We start from the raw sequence: 13,539 nt of genomic DNA, 5'->3' as shown, positions 1-13,539 counted from the left end.
GACATTCCACACCGAAACAGTCAATTAAACCTGGTTTCGATTAATATTTTAGAGGATATTGCCGGTTATATCTCGGTTAGGTATGGGATTTGCCCCCATCTGGCCCGTATTTTCGCATTTTTCGCATACTTGAATGGCCAGATCCTGGGTTTTTCCATTGTTAGGATCACGTAGTAATGTGGTACCACACTGAGACAGTCAATAAAAGCTGGTTCCGATTAGTATTTTAGACGATATCGCTGGTTATGTCTGGGTTAGTTCTGGTATTTGCAATCATCTGGCTCATACTTTCGCTTTTCTCGCATACTTGTTGGCCAGATGCTGGGTTTTTTCTGGTTTGGATCCCATAATAATGACGTTCCACACCGAAACAGCCAATTAAACCTGGTTTCGATTAATATTTTAGAGGATAACGCCGGTTATGTCTCGGTTAGGTCTGGGATTTGCCCCCATCTGGCTCGTACTTCCGCAATTTTCGCACACTTATTGGCAAGATCCCGGCCTTTTTCTGGTTTCGATCACGTAGTAGTGCGGTACCATACTGAAACAGTCAATTAAATCTGGTTGCGATTAATATTTTGGAGGATAACGCTGGTTATGTCTGGGTTACGTCTGGTATTTGCTATCATCTGCCACATACTTTCGCATTTTTGGCATACTTGTTTGCCACATCCTGGGTTCTTTTCTGGCTCGAACCACGTAGTAATGTGGTACCACACCGAAACAGTCAATTAAACCTGGTTGCGATTAATATTTTAGAGGATAACGCCGGTCATGTCTGGGTTAGGTCTAGTATTTGCCCTCATTTGGCTCGTACTTTCGTATTTTTCTCATACGTGTTGGGCAGATCCTGGGCTTTTTCTGGTTTGGATCACGTAATAATGTGGTACCACACTGAAACAGTCAATAGAAGCTGGTTCCGATTAGTATTTTAGATGATAACGCAGGCTATGTCTCGGTTAGGTCTGGGATTTGCCCTCATCTGGCCCGTACTTTCGCATTTTTCGTATACTTGTTGGCCAGATCCTAGGCTTTTTGCTGGTTTGGATCACGTAGTAATGTGGTACCACACTGAAACAGTCAATAAAAGCTGGTTCCGATTAGTATTTTAGAGGATAACGCGGGTTATGTCTCGGTTAGCTCTGGGAATTGCCCTCATTTGGCTCGTACTTTCGTAGTTTTCTCATACTTGTTGGGCAGCTACTGGGCTTTTTTCTGGTTAGGATCACGTATTAATGTGGTGCCGCACTGAGATAGTCAATTCAACCTGGATTCTATCAATATTTTAGAGGATAACGCCGGTTAGGTCTGAGTTAGGTCTGGTATTTGCCCTCATCAGGCTCGTACTTTCGTATTTTTCTCATACTTGTTGGGCAGCTACTGGGCTTTTTCTGGTTTGTATCACGTAGTAATGTGGTACCACACTGAAACAGTCAATAGAAGCTGGTTCCGATTAACATTTTAGATGATAACGCAGGCTATGTCTCGGTTAGGTCTGGTATTTGCCCTCATCTGGCTCGTACTTTCGCGCTTTTCGCATATTTGTTGGCCAGATCCTGGGTTTTTTCTGGTTTGGATCCCGTAGTAATGGGGTTCCACACCGAAACAGTCAATTAAACCTGGTTTCGATTAATATTTTAGAGGATATTGCCGGCTATGTCTGGGATAGGTCTGGTATTTGCCCTCATTTTGCTCGTGCTTTCGCATTTTTCGCTTACTTGTTGGCCAGATTCTGGCCTTTTTCTGCTTTGTATCACGTAGTAATGTGGTACCACACTGAAACAGTCAATAGAAGCTGGTTCCGAATAGTATTTTAGAGGATGACACAGGTTACGTCTAGGTTAGTTCTGGTATTTACAATCATCTGGCTCATACTTTCGCGTTTTTCGCATACTTGTTGGCCAGATCCTGGGTTTTTTCTGGTTTGGATCCCGTAATAATGACATTCCACACCGAAACAGTCAATTAAACCTGGTTTCGATTAATATTTTAGAGGATATTGCCGGTTATATCCCGGTTAGGTATGGGATTTGCCCCCATCTGGCCCGTATTTTCGCATTTTTCGCATACTTGAATGGCCAGATCCTGGATTTTTCTATTGTTATGATCACGTAGTAATGTGGTACCACACTGAAACAGTCAATAAAAGCTGGTTCCGATTAGTATTTTAGACGATATCGCTGGTAATGTCTGGGTTAGTTCTGGTATTTGCAATCATCTGGCTCATACTTTCGCTTTTTTCGCATACTTTTTGGCCAGATGCTGGGTTTTGCTGGTTTGGATCCCGTAAGAATGACGTTCCACACCGAAACAGTCAATTAAACCAGGTTGCGATTAATATTTTAGAGGATAACGCCGGTTATGTCTCGGTTAGGTCTGGGATTTTCACTAATCTGGATCGTAATTTCGCATTTTTCGCACACTTGTTGGCCAGATCCTGGCCTTTTTCTGGCTTAGACCAAGCAGTAATGTGGGACCACACTGAAACAGTCAATTAAATCTGGTTGCGATTAATATTTTGGAGGATAACGCCGGTTATGTCTCGGTTAGGTCTGGGATTTGCCCTCATCTGGCTCGTACTTTCGCATTTTTCGCATACTTGTTGGCCAGATCCTGGGTTTTTTCTGGTTTGGATCCCGTAATAATGACATTCCACACCGAAACAGTCAATTAAACCTGGTTTCGATTAATATTTTAGAGGATATTGCCGGTTATATCTCGGTTAGGTATGGGATTTGCCCCCATCTGGCCCGTATTTTCGCATTTTTCGCATACTTGAATGGCCAGATCCTGGGTTTTTCCATTGTTAGGATCACGTAGTAATGTGGTACCACACTGAGACAGTCAATAAAAGCTGGTTCCGATTAGTATTTTAGACGATATCGCTGGTTATGTCTGGGTTAGTTCTGGTATTTGCAATCATCTGGCTCATACTTTCGCTTTTCTCGCATACTTGTTGGCCAGATGCTGGGTTTTTTCTGGTTTGGATCCCATAATAATGACGTTCCACACCGAAACAGCCAATTAAACCTGGTTTCGATTAATATTTTAGAGGATAACGCCGGTTATGTCTCGGTTAGGTCTGGGATTTGCCCCCATCTGGCTCGTACTTCCGCAATTTTCGCACACTTATTGGCAAGATCCCGGCCTTTTTCTGGTTTCGATCACGTAGTAGTGCGGTACCATACTGAAACAGTCAATTAAATCTGGTTGCGATTAATATTTTGGAGGATAACGCTGGTTATGTCTGGGTTACGTCTGGTATTTGCTATCATCTGCCACATACTTTCGCATTTTTGGCATACTTGTTTGCCACATCCTGGGTTCTTTTCTGGCTCGAACCACGTAGTAATGTGGTACCACACCGAAACAGTCAATTAAACCTGGTTGCGATTAATATTTTAGAGGATAACGCCGGTCATGTCTGGGTTAGGTCTAGTATTTGCCCTCATTTGGCTCGTACTTTCGTATTTTTCTCATACGTGTTGGGCAGATCCTGGGCTTTTTCTGGTTTGGATCACGTAATAATGTGGTACCACACTGAAACAGTCAATAGAAGCTGGTTCCGATTAGTATTTTAGATGATAACGCAGGCTATGTCTCGGTTAGGTCTGGGATTTGCCCTCATCTGGCCCGTACTTTCGCATTTTTCGTATACTTGTTGGCCAGATCCTAGGCTTTTTGCTGGTTTGGATCACGTAGTAATGTGGTACCACACTGAAACAGTCAATAAAAGCTGGTTCCGATTAGTATTTTAGAGGATAGCGCGGGTTATGTCTCGGTTAGCTCTGGGAATTGCCCTCATTTGGCTCGTACTTTCGTAGTTTTCTCATACTTGTTGGGCAGCTACTGGGCTTTTTTCTGGTTAGGATCACGTATTAATGTGGTGCCGCACTGAGATAGTCAATTCAACCTGGATTCTATCAATATTTTAGAGGATAACGCCGGTTAGGTCTGAGTTAGGTCTGGTATTTGCCCTCATCAGGCTCGTACTTTCGTATTTTTCTCATACTTGTTGGGCAGCTACTGGGCTTTTTCTGGTTTGTATCACGTAGTAATGTGGTACCACACTGAAACAGTCAATAGAAGCTGGTTCCGATTAACATTTTAGATGATAACGCAGGCTATGTCTCGGTTAGGTCTGGTATTTGCCCTCATCTGGCTCGTACTTTCGCGCTTTTCGCATATTTGTTGGCCAGATCCTGGGTTTTTTCTGGTTTGGATCCCGTAGTAATGGGGTTCCACACCGAAACAGTCAATTAAACCTGGTTTCGATTAATATTTTAGAGGATATTGCCGGCTATGTCTGGGATAGGTCTGGTATTTGCCCTCATTTTGCTCGTGCTTTCGCATTTTTCGCTTACTTGTTGGCCAGATTCTGGCCTTTTTCTGCTTTGTATCACGTAGTAATGTGGTACCACACTGAAACAGTCAATAGAAGCTGGTTCCGAATAGTATTTTAGAGGATGACACAGGTTACGTCTAGGTTAGTTCTGGTATTTACAATCATCTGGCTCATACTTTCGCGTTTTTCGCATACTTGTTGGCCAGATCCTGGGTTTTTTCTGGTTTGGATCCCGTAATAATGACATTCCACACCGAAACAGTCAATTAAACCTGGTTTCGATTAATATTTTAGAGGATATTGCCGGTTATATCCCGGTTAGGTATGGGATTTGCCCCCATCTGGCCCGTATTTTCGCATTTTTCGCATACTTGAATGGCCAGATCCTGGATTTTTCTATTGTTATGATCACGTAGTAATGTGGTACCACACTGAAACAGTCAATAAAAGCTGGTTCCGATTAGTATTTTAGACGATATCGCTGGTAATGTCTGGGTTAGTTCTGGTATTTGCAATCATCTGGCTCATACTTTCGCTTTTTTCGCATACTTTTTGGCCAGATGCTGGGTTTTGCTGGTTTGGATCCCGTAAGAATGACGTTCCACACCGAAACAGTCAATTAAACCAGGTTGCGATTAATATTTTAGAGGATAACGCCGGTTATGTCTCGGTTAGGTCTGGGATTTTCACTAATCTGGATCGTAATTTCGCATTTTTCGCACACTTGTTGGCCAGATCCTGGCCTTTTTCTGGCTTAGACCAAGCAGTAATGTGGGACCACACTGAAACAGTCAATTAAATCTGGTTGCGATTAATATTTTGGAGGATAACGCCGGTTATGTCTCGGTTAGGTCTGGGATTTGCCCTCATCTGGCTCGTACTTTCGCATTTTTCGCATACTTGTTGGCCAGATCCTGGGTTTTTTCTGGTTTGGATCCCGTAATAATGACATTCCACACCGAAACAGTCAATTAAACCTGGTTTCGATTAATATTTTAGAGGATATTGCCGGTTATATCTCGGTTAGGTATGGGATTTGCCCCCATCTGGCCCGTATTTTCGCATTTTTCGCATACTTGAATGGCCAGATCCTGGGTTTTTCCATTGTTAGGATCACGTAGTAATGTGGTACCACACTGAGACAGTCAATAAAAGCTGGTTCCGATTAGTATTTTAGACGATATCGCTGGTTATGTCTGGGTTAGTTCTGGTATTTGCAATCATCTGGCTCATACTTTCGCTTTTCTCGCATACTTGTTGGCCAGATGCTGGGTTTTTTCTGGTTTGGATCCCGTAATAATGACATTCCACACCGAAACAGTCAATTAAACCTGGTTTCGATTAATATTTTAGAGGATAACGCCGGTTATGTCTCGGTTAGGTCTGGGATTTGCCCCCATCTGGCTCGTACTTCCGCAATTTTCGCACACTTATTGGCAAGATCCTGGCCTTTTTCTGGTTTCGATCACGTAGTAGTGCGGTACCATACTGAAACAGTCAATTAAATCTGGTTGCGATTAATATGTTGGAGGATAACGCTGGTTATGTCTGGGTTACGTCTGGTATTTGCTATCATCTGCCACATACTTTCGCATTTTTGGCATACTTGTTTGCCACATCCTGGGTTCTTTTCTGGCTCGAACCACGTAGTAATGTGGTACCACACCGAAACAGTCAATTAAACCTGGTTGCGATTAATATTTTAGAGGATAACGCCGGTTATGTCTGGGTTAGGTCTAGTATTTGCCCTCATTTGGCTCGTGCTTTCGCATTTTTCGCTTACTTGTTGGCCAGATTCTGGCCTTTTTCTGCTTTGTATCACGTAGTAATGTGGTACCACACTAAAACAGTCAATAGAAGCTGGTTCCGAATAGTATTTTAGAGGATGACACAGGTTACGTCTGGGTTAGTTCTGGTATTTACAATCATCTGGCTCATACTTTCGCGTTTTTCGCATACTTGTTGGCCAGATCCTGGGTTTTTTCTGGTTTGGATCCCGTAATAATGACATTCCACACCGAAACAGTCAATTAAACCTGGTTTCGATTAATATTTTAGAGGATATTGCCGGTTATATCCCGGTTAGGTATGGGATTTGCCCCCATCTGGCCCGTATTTTCGCATTTTTCGCATACTTGAATGGCCAGATCCTGGATTTTTCTATTGTCATGATCACGTAGTAATGTGGTACCACACTGAAACAGTCAATAAAAGCTGGTTCCGATTAGTATTTTAGACGATATCGCTGGTAATGTCTGGGTTAGTTCTGGTATTTGCAATCATCTGGCTCATACTTTCGCTTTTTTCGCATACTTTTTGGCCAGATGCTGGGTTTTGCTGGTTTGGATCCCGTAAGAATGACGTTCCACACCGAAACAGTCAATTAAACCAGGTTGCGATTAATATTTTAGAGGATAACGCCGGTTATGTCTCGGTTAGGTCTGGGATTTTCACTAATCTGGATCGTAATTTCGCATTTTTCGCACACTTGTTGGCCAGATCCTGGCCTTTTTCTGGCTTAGACCAAGCAGTAATGTGGGACCACACTGAAACAGTCAATTAAATCTGGTTGCGATTAATATTTTAGAGGATAACGCCGGTTATGTCTCGGTTAGGTCTGGGATTTGCCCTCATCTGGCTCGTACTTTCGCATTTTTCGCATACTTGTTGGCCAGATCCTGGGTTTTTTCTGGTTTGGATCCCGTAATAATGACATTCCACACCGAAACAGTCAATTAAACCTGGTTTCGATTAATATTTTAGAGGATATTGCCGGTTATATCTCGGTTAGGTATGGGATTTGCCCCCATCTGGCCCGTATTTTCGCATTTTTCGCATACTTGAATGGCCAGATCCTGGGTTTTTCCATTGTTAGGATCACGTAGTAATGTGGTACCACACTGAGACAGTCAATAAAAGCTGGTTCCGATTAGTATTTTAGACGATATCGCTGGTTATGTCTGGGTTAGTTCTGGTATTTGCAATCATCTGGCTCATACTTTCGCTTTTCTCGCATACTTGTTGGCCAGATGCTGGGTTTTTTCTGGTTTGGATCCCATAATAATGACGTTCCACACCGAAACAGCCAATTAAACCTGGTTTCGATTAATATTTTAGAGGATAACGCCGGTTATGTCTCGGTTAGGTCTGGGATTTGCCCCCATCTGGCTCGTACTTCCGCAATTTTCGCACACTTATTGGCAAGATCCCGGCCTTTTTCTGGTTTCGATCACGTAGTAGTGCGGTACCATACTGAAACAGTCAATTAAATCTGGTTGCGATTAATATTTTGGAGGATAACGCTGGTTATATCTGGGTTACGTCTGGTATTTGCTATCATCTGCCACATACTTTCGCATTTTTGGCATACTTGTTTGCCACATCCTGGGTTCTTTTCTGGCTCGAACCACGTAGTAATGTGGTACCACACCGAAACAGTCAATTAAACCTGGTTGCGATTAATATTTTAGAGGATAACGCCGGTCATGTCTGGGTTAGGTCTAGTATTTGCCCTCATTTGGCTCGTACTTTCGTATTTTTCTCATACGTGTTGGGCAGATCCTGGGCTTTTTCTGGTTTGGATCACGTAATAATGTGGTACCACACTGAAACAGTCAATAGAAGCTGGTTCCGATTAGTATTTTAGATGATAACGCAGGCTATGTCTCGGTTAGGTCTGGGATTTGCCCTCATCTGGCCCGTACTTTCGCATTTTTCGTATACTTGTTGGCCAGATCCTAGGCTTTTTGCTGGTTTGGATCACGTAGTAATGTGGTACCACACTGAAACAGTCAATAAAAGCTGGTTCCGATTAGTATTTTAGAGGATAACGCGGGTTATGTCTCGGTTAGCTCTGGGAATTGCCCTCATTTGGCTCGTACTTTCGTAGTTTTCTCATACTTGTTGGGCAGCTACTGGGCTTTTTTCTGGTTAGGATCACGTATTAATGTGGTGCCGCACTGAGATAGTCAATTCAACCTGGATTCTATCAATATTTTAGAGGATAACGCCGGTTAGGTCTGAGTTAGGTCTGGTATTTGCCCTCATCAGGCTCGTACTTTCGTATTTTTCTCATACTTGTTGGGCAGCTACTGGGCTTTTTCTGGTTTGTATCACGTAGTAATGTGGTACCACACTGAAACAGTCAATAGAAGCTGGTTCCGATTAACATTTTAGATGATAACGCAGGCTATGTCTCGGTTAGGTCTGGTATTTGCCCTCATCTGGCTCGTACTTTCGCGCTTTTCGCATATTTGTTGGCCAGATCCTGGGTTTTTTCTGGTTTGGATCCCGTAGTAATGGGGTTCCACACCGAAACAGTCAATTAAACCTGGCTTCGATTAATATTTTAGAGGATATTGCCGGTTATATCCCGGTTAGGTCTGGGATTTTCACTCATCTGGATCGTAAATTCGCATTTTTCGCATTACTTGTTGGCCAGATCCTGGCCTTTTTCAGGCTTGGACCACGTAGTAATGTGGTACCACACCGCAACAGTCAAATCAACCTGGTTCCGATTAATATTTTAGAGCATAACGCCGGCTATGTCTGGGATAGGTCTGGTATTTGCCCTCATTTTGCTCGTGCTTTCGCATTTTTCGCTTACTTGTTGGCCAGATTCTGGCCTTTTTCTGCTTTGTATCACGTAGTAATGTGGTACCACACTGAAACAGTCAATAGAAGCTGGTTCCGAATAGTATTTTAGAGGATGACACAGGTTACGTCTAGGTTAGTTCTGGTATTTACAATCATCTGGCTCATACTTTCGCGTTTTTCGCATACTTGTTGGCCAGATCCTGGGTTTTTTCTGGTTTGGATCCCGTAATAATGACATTCCACACCGAAACAGTCAATTAAACCTGGTTTCGATTAATATTTTAGAGGATATTGCCGGTTATATCCCGGTTAGGTATGGGATTTGCCCCCATCTGGCCCGTATTTTCGCATTTTTCGCATACTTGAATGGCCAGATCCTGGATTTTTCTATTGTTATGATCACGTAGTAATGTGGTACCACACTGAAACAGTCAATAAAAGCTGGTTCCGATTAGTATTTTAGACGATATCGCTGGTAATGTCTGGGTTAGTTCTGGTATTTGCAATCATCTGGCTCATACTTTCGCTTTTTTCGCATACTTTTTGGCCAGATGCTGGGTTTTGCTGGTTTGGATCCCGTAAGAATGACGTTCCACACCGAAACAGTCAATTAAACCAGGTTGCGATTAATATTTTAGAGGATAACGCCGGTTATGTCTCGGTTAGGTCTGGGATTTTCACTAATCTGGATCGTAATTTCGCATTTTTCGCACACTTGTTGGCCAGATCCTGGCCTTTTTCTGGCTTAGACCAAGCAGTAATGTGGGACCACACTGAAACAGTCAATTAAATCTGGTTGCGATTAATATTTTGGAGGATAACGCCGGTTATGTCTCGGTTAGGTCTGGGATTTGCCCTCATCTGGCTCGTACTTTCGCATTTTTCGCATACTTGTTGGCCAGATCCTGGGTTTTTTCTGGTTTGGATCCCGTAATAATGACATTCCACACCGAAACAGTCAATTAAACCTGGTTTCGATTAATATTTTAGAGGATATTGCCGGTTATATCTCGGTTAGGTATGGGATTTGCCCCCATCTGGCCCGTATTTTCGCATTTTTCGCATACTTGAATGGCCAGATCCTGGGTTTTTCCATTGTTAGGATCACGTAGTAATGTGGTACCACACTGAGACAGTCAATAAAAGCTGGTTCCGATTAGTATTTTAGACGATATCGCTGGTTATGTCTGGGTTAGTTCTGGTATTTGCAATCATCTGGCTCATACTTTCGCTTTTCTCGCATACTTGTTGGCCAGATGCTGGGTTTTTTCTGGTTTGGATCCCGTAATAATGACATTCCACACCGAAACAGTCAATTAAACCTGGTTTCGATTAATATTTTAGAGGATAACGCCGGTTATGTCTCGGTTAGGTCTGGGATTTGCCCCCATCTGGCTCGTACTTCCGCAATTTTCGCACACTTATTGGCAAGATCCTGGCCTTTTTCTGGTTTCGATCACGTAGTAGTGCGGTACCATACTGAAACAGTCAATTAAATCTGGTTGCGATTAATATGTTGGAGGATAACGCTGGTTATGTCTGGGTTACGTCTGGTATTTGCTATCATCTGCCACATACTTTCGCATTTTTGGCATACTTGTTTGCCACATCCTGGGTTCTTTTCTGGCTCGAACCACGTAGTAATGTGGTACCACACCGAAACAGTCAATTAAACCTGGTTGCGATTAATATTTTAGAGGATAACGCCGGTTATGTCTGGGTTAGGTCTAGTATTTGCCCTCATTTGGCTCGTGCTTTCGCATTTTTCGCTTACTTGTTGGCCAGATTCTGGCCTTTTTCTGCTTTGTATCACGTAGTAATGTGGTACCACACTAAAACAGTCAATAGAAGCTGGTTCCGAATAGTATTTTAGAGGATGACACAGGTTACGTCTGGGTTAGTTCTGGTATTTACAATCATCTGGCTCATACTTTCGCGTTTTTCGCATACTTGTTGGCCAGATCCTGGGTTTTTTCTGGTTTGGATCCCGTAATAATGACATTCCACACCGAAACAGTCAATTAAACCTGGTTTCGATTAATATTTTAGAGGATATTGCCGGTTATATCCCGGTTAGGTATGGGATTTGCCCCCATCTGGCCCGTATTTTCGCATTTTTCGCATACTTGAATGGCCAGATCCTGGATTTTTCTATTGTTATGATCACGTAGTAATGTGGTACCACACTGAAACAGTCAATAAAAGCTGGTTCCGATTAGTATTTTAGACGATATCGCTGGTAATGTCTGGGTTAGTTCTGGTATTTGCAATCATCTGGCTCATACTTTCGCTTTTTTCGCATACTTTTTGGCCAGATGCTGGGTTTTGCTGGTTTGGATCCCGTAAGAATGACGTTCCACACCGAAACAGTCAATTAAACCAGGTTGCGATTAATATTTTAGAGGATAACGCCGGTTATGTCTGGGTTAGGTCTAGTATTTGCCCTCATTTGGCACGTGCTTTCGCATTTTTCGCTTACTTGTTGGCCAGATTCTGGCCTTTTTCTGCTTTGTATCACGTAGTAATGTGGTACCACACTAAAACAGTCAATAGAAGCTGGTTCCGAATAGTATTTTAGAGGATGACACAGGTTACGTCTGGGTTAGTTCTGGTATTTACAATCATCTGGCTCATACTTTCGCGTTTTTCGCATACTTGTTGGCCAGATCCTGGGTTTTTTCTGGTTTGGATCCCGTAATAATGACATTCCACACCGAAACAGTCAATTAAACCTGGTTTCGATTAATATTTTAGAGGATATTGCCGGTTATATCCCGGTTAGGTATGGGATTTGCCCCCATCTGGCCCGTATTTTCGCATTTTTCGCATACTTGAATGGCCAGATCCTGGATTTTTCTATTGTTATGATCACGTAGTAATGTGGTACCACACTGAAACAGTCAATAAAAGCTGGTTCCGATTAGTATTTTAGACGATATCGCTGGTAATGTCTGGGTTAGTTCTGGTATTTGCAATCATCTGGCTCATACTTTCGCTTTTTTCGCATACTTTTTGGCCAGATGCTGGGTTTTGCTGGTTTGGATCCCGTAGTAATGGGGTTCCACACCGAAACAGTCAATTAAACCTGGTTGCAATTAATATTTTAGAGGATAACGCCGGTTATGTCTCGGTTAGGTCTGGGATTTTCACTCATCTGGATCGTAAATTCGCATTTTTCGCATTACTTGTTGGCCAGATCCTGGCCTTTTTCAGGCTTGGACCACGTAGTAATGTGGTACCACACTGCACAGTCAAATCAACCTGGTTCCGATTAATATTTTAGAGCATAACGCCGGCTATGTCTGGGATAGGTCTGGTATTTGCCCTCATTTTGCTCGTGCTTTCGCATTTTTCGCTTACTTGTTGGCCAGATTCTGGCCTTTTTCTGCTTTGTATCACGTAGTAATGTGGTACCACACTGAAACAGTCAATAGAAGCTGGTTCCGAATAGTATTTTAGAGGATGACACAGGTTACGTCTGGGTTAGTTCTGGTATTTACAATCATCTGGCTCATACTTTCGCGTTTTTCGCATACTTGTTGGCCAGATCCTGGCCTTTTTCTGGTTTGGATCACGTAGTAATGTGGTACCACACTGAAACAGTCGGCTAAACCTGGTCTCGGTCAATATTTTAGAGGATAACGCATGTTAGGTTTAGGTTAGGTCTGGGATTTGCTCTCATCAGGCTCATACTTTCGCATATTTCTCGTACTTGTTGGCCATATCCTGCGCCTTTCTGGTTTGGATCACGTAGTAAAGTGGTACTACACTGAAACTGTCAATTAAACCTAGTCTGGGTCAACATTTCAAAGGTTAACTCATGTTAGGTCTAGGTTAGGTCTGGGATTTGCTCACATCAGGCTCATACTTTCGCATATTTCTCATACTTGATGGCCAGATCCAGGGCTTTTTCTGGTTTGGATCACGTAGTAATGTGGGTCCACACTGAAACTGTCGATTAAACCTGGTCTCGGTCAATATTTTACAGGATAACGCATGTTAGGTCTGGGTTAGGTCTGGGATTTGCTCTCATCAGGCTCATACTTTCGCATATTTCTCATACTTCTTGTCCAGATTCTGGGCTTTTTTAGGCTTGGATCACGTAGTAATGTGGTACCACACTGAAACTATCGACTAATGCTGCTCTCGGTCAATATTTTAGAGGATAACGCATGTTAGGTCTAGGTTAGGTCTGGGATTTGCATTCATCTGGCTCATACTTTCGCATATTTCTGATACTTGTTGGCCAGATTCTGGGCTTTTTTCGGCTTGGATCACGTAGTAATGTGGTACCACACTGAAACTGTCCATTAAACCAGGTTTCGATCAATATTTTAGTGGATAACGGATGTTAGGTCTGGGTTAGGTCTGGGATTTGCTCTCATCAGGCTCATACATTCGCATATTTCTCATACTTGATGGCCAGATCCTGGGTTTTTTCTGGTTTGGATCACACAGTAATGTGGTACCACACTGAAACAGTCGACTAAACCTGGTCACGATCAATATTTTAGAGGATAACGCATGTTAGGTCTAGGTTAGGGCTGGGATTTGGTCTCATCAAGCTCATACATTCGCATATTTCTAATACTTGATGG

Source organism: Colletes latitarsis, chromosome 1, assembly GCF_051014445.1.
Source record: "Colletes latitarsis isolate SP2378_abdomen chromosome 1, iyColLati1, whole genome shotgun sequence".
Lineage (NCBI taxonomy): Eukaryota > Metazoa > Arthropoda > Insecta > Hymenoptera > Colletidae > Colletes > Colletes latitarsis.
Note: the sequence above shows the minus strand (reverse complement) of the source record.